A 3,967-nucleotide genomic window follows, 5' to 3' on the forward strand; every position below is an offset into this window, starting at 1 on the left:
GCTAGGGCAGTGGGACCATACAACTGGAAACCCCGCTGGTTCCTCCCCAGGCCGCAGAGCTTGGATGAGCAGTGCCCATATCCTACTGACTTGACTTTTCATGGCTTACAGGGGTGACTGGCCCCGCTTCTTCTGACTGGCATGTTTTGTCTTGAATCATGCTCATACTTTCAACAAAATTAAGTTCACCATCCCCAATGCCTGAAAACTTTAAAAGGACATTACTTTTGTCTGCTTTGATCTGTTTCTGGCTTACTTCATCAGTTAAAAGTTCTTATTTTGGGGAGGAGAGGATAAGTCTCTACAGACCCCTTAACATCAGGAACCACAAGAATCTGCTGATCTCATGGCCTCACATTAAGGAATTAGAGCCATCTGAACCTTTTGCCTGTGTGAGAAGAAGGAAGACATCAACGAGAATCATTTAAAGAGCTTTACACGCCACATAATGGATAAAGTGCTGTACAAAGGATTAGGACAGAATTATTGCCTTTAATAAATAAAGATGAAACAACAGGAACAGGCCTAATTTGCTCAGTTCCACTTGATGTATCTTTCAAATCACCCACACCTTGTCCTTTAAGCGGTTTACGATGCTAATGGTTAAGCATTATTCCTGCCATGGGGCACAGAATATTGCACAGAGCCTGGGGAAGGGAGAGCTTGCACAGGGGAATATTCTCATTCTTGAAGAAATATATGTCCCCCTCAGGAGTTCACATAGAAATAGAAAAATTAAATCTAGAGTCATTTCCAGGGCAGTGATGATTTCTTTACACCTGCAGGCAAAGTGTGGTATAATTTACAGCAGGAGGATTTATGCCATCACAACTGAAAAATCTTACTAGAAATATGTTTCCAGAGAGAACGAGAAGGAAGGAGAGAAAATGGCGTCCACGGATTACAGTACCTACAGCCAAGCGGTGTGCATACCGCATACAGTGCATACACCGCCCCGCCCACTCAAGGATACGCACAGACCACCCAGGCATATGCGCAGCAAAGTTATGGCACCTATGGACAGCCCACTGATGTCAGCTATACCAGGCTCAGACCACCGCGACCTATGGGCAGACCGCCTATGCAGCTTCTTATGGACAGCCTCGCGCTGGTTATACTGCTCCAGCTGCTCCCCAGGCATACAGTCAGCCTGTCCAGGGGGACGGCACTGGTGCTCACGGAACGACCACGGCTACGGTCACTACCACCCAGGCCTCCTATGCAGCTCAGTCTGCTTATGGCACTCAGCCTGCTTACCCAGCCTATGGGCAGCCGCCGGCAGCCACCGCACCTGCAAGACCGCAGGATGGTAACAAACCCGCTGAGACTAGTCAACCTCAATCTAGCACAGGGGGTTACAACCAGCCCAGCCTAGGATATGGGCAGAGTAGCTACAGTTATCCCCAGGTACCTGGGAGCTACCCCATGCAGCCAGTCACAGCACCTCCATCTTATTCTCCTACCAGCTACTCCTCTACACAGCCGACTAGTTATGATCAGAGCAGTTACTCTCAGCAGAACACCTATGGGCAGCCGAGCAGCTATGGACAGCAGAGTAGCTATGGTCAACAAAGCAGCTATGGGCAGCAGCCGCCCACTAGTTATCCCCACCAAACTGGATCCTACAGCCAGGCTCCAAGCCAATAGAGCCAACAGAGCAGCAGCTACGGGCAGCAGAGTTCATTCCGACAGGACCACCCCAGTAGCATGGGTGTTTATGGGCAGGAGTCTGGAGGATTTTCCGGACCAGGAGAAAACCGGAGCATGAGTGGCCCTGATAACCGGGGCAGGGGAAGAGGGGGATTGGATCGTGGAGGCATGAGCAGAGGTGGGCGGGGAGGAGGACGCGGTGGAATGGGCGCTGGAGAGCGAGGTGGCTTCAATAAGCCTGGTGGACCCATGGACGAAGGACCAGATCTTGATCTAGGCCCACCTGGAGATCCAGATGAAGACTCTGACAACAGTGCAATTTCCGTGCAAGGCTTAAATGACAATGTGACTCTAGATGATCTGGCAGACTTCTTTAAGCAGTGTGGAGTTGTTAAGATGAACAAGAGAACCGGGCAACCCATGATCCATATCTACTTGGACAAGGAAACAGGAAAGCCCAAAGGTGATGCTACAGTGTCCTATGAAGACCCACCAACTGCCAAGGCTGCTGTGGAGTGGTTTGATGGGAAAGTTTTTCAAGGGAGCAAACTTAAGGTTTCTCTTGCTGGGAAGAAGCCTCCGATGAACAGCATGCGGGGTGGTATGCCTCCCCGTGAGGGCAGAGGGCTGCCGCCGCCACTTCGTGGAGGTCCAGGGGGCCCGGGAGGTCCTGGGGTCCCCATGGGTCGTATGGGAGGCCGTGGAGGAGACAGAGGTGGCTTTCCCCCAAGAGGGCCTCGGGGTTCCCGAGGGAACCCGTCCGGAGGAGGAAATGTCCAGCACCGAGCTGGGGACTGGCAGTGCCCCAATCCGGGGTGTGGAAACCAGAACTTCGCCTGGAGAACAGAATGCAACCAGTGTAAGGCCCCGCAGCCTGAAGGCTTCCTTCCACCACCCTTTCCACCCCCGGCTGGTGACCGTGGCAGAGGCGGCCCTGGTGGCATGCGGGGCGGAAGAGGCGGCCTCATGGACGGCGGTGGTCCCGGTGGTATGTTCAGAGGTGGCCGTGGTGGCATGCGGGGCGGAAGAGGCGGCCTCATGGACCGCGGTGGTCCCGGTGGTATGTTCAGAGGTGGCCGTGGTGGAGACAGAGGGGGCTTCCGTGGTGGCCGGGGCGTGGACCGAGGTGGCTTTGGTGGAGGAAGACGGGGCGGCCCTGCTGGGCCCCCTGGACCTTTGATGGAACAGATGGGAGGAAGAAGGGCGGGCGCGGAGGACCTGGAAAAATGGATAAAGGCGAGCACCGTCAGGAACGCAGAGACCGGCCCTACTAGACGCAGAGACCCCGCAGAGCTGCATTGACTACCAGATTTATTTTTTAAACCAGAAAATGTTTTAAATTTATAATTCCATATTTATAATGTTGGCCACAACATTATGATTATTCCTTGTCTGTACTTTAGTATTTTTCACCATTTGTGAAGAAACATTAAAACAAGTTAAATGGTAAAAAAAAAAAGAAAAAAGAAAAAAAGAAATATGTTTCCATATGTATTGTCATTTTTATTTAAAATGACATTTTGTAGCCAGGACCACCAAAGCATAATCTGTGGTTTGAACGTTTAGATGGGTGTTTCAGTTTCTTTTGTACAATGTTTAATATTTTGTATGCTATGTGAATGGAGTGGAGAGTTAATAAGCTTATTTCCTTAACTAATGCATTATTTTATTTTATTTTTTACTTACAAAATATGTGTTTATCAATGTGTGCATTGATTTTTGCCACGTACATACAGATTTTCACACTAAAATGTTAGCTGTGCCATAACATTTTTGTTCTTTTTAATATTCAAAGTTAATATCTGATTGACGCAATTCTCTGCAATTGTGTTTAGAGCTGCATAAAAGACTAGAAACTGGGAAACATATTTTTCAGCAAATTTAACTGCATGTGTATTTGGAAATACTAATCTATTTATAAAGCTTTTAATCTGACTGCTTATTACTTGTTATAAAATTTAATATTTCAAATCACATCACACACCTAAATTATTGTTTTGCATTTTATTGCAAGACTTTCGTCAACATTCTGAATTATTGAATAAATTGTTTGAGTTATCAATAACATTTTTAAAGTTAATTCCTCATTTTTAAAACAGTTTTAGATTTACAGAACAAAACACTGAGTAGAGAGTACAGAGAGTTCCCATAAAAATCCTCCCTTTATAGTATCCCCTAGTATTAATTAATACATTGTATTAGTGTGGTACATTTGTTAACGTTGATTAAAGTTTCTAGTTTATAATATGGTTCACACTTGGTGTTTTACCGTTGTAGTTGTCCACAAATGCATGGTCACACTGTCATAAATAATAGT

The 3,967-nt window shown here is 47.3% G+C and overlaps 1 pseudogene; it reads left to right on the plus strand.

Annotated features, from left to right (window-relative positions):
• Positions 1-887: 887 nt before the first annotated feature.
• On the plus strand, positions 888-3,096 carry LOC110580478 (annotated as a pseudogene).
• Positions 3,097-3,967: the final 871 nt, after the last annotated feature.

Source organism: Neomonachus schauinslandi, unplaced genomic scaffold (assembly GCF_002201575.2).
Source record: "Neomonachus schauinslandi unplaced genomic scaffold, ASM220157v2 HiC_scaffold_3061, whole genome shotgun sequence".
Classification (NCBI taxonomy): Eukaryota; Metazoa; Chordata; class Mammalia; order Carnivora; family Phocidae; genus Neomonachus; species Neomonachus schauinslandi.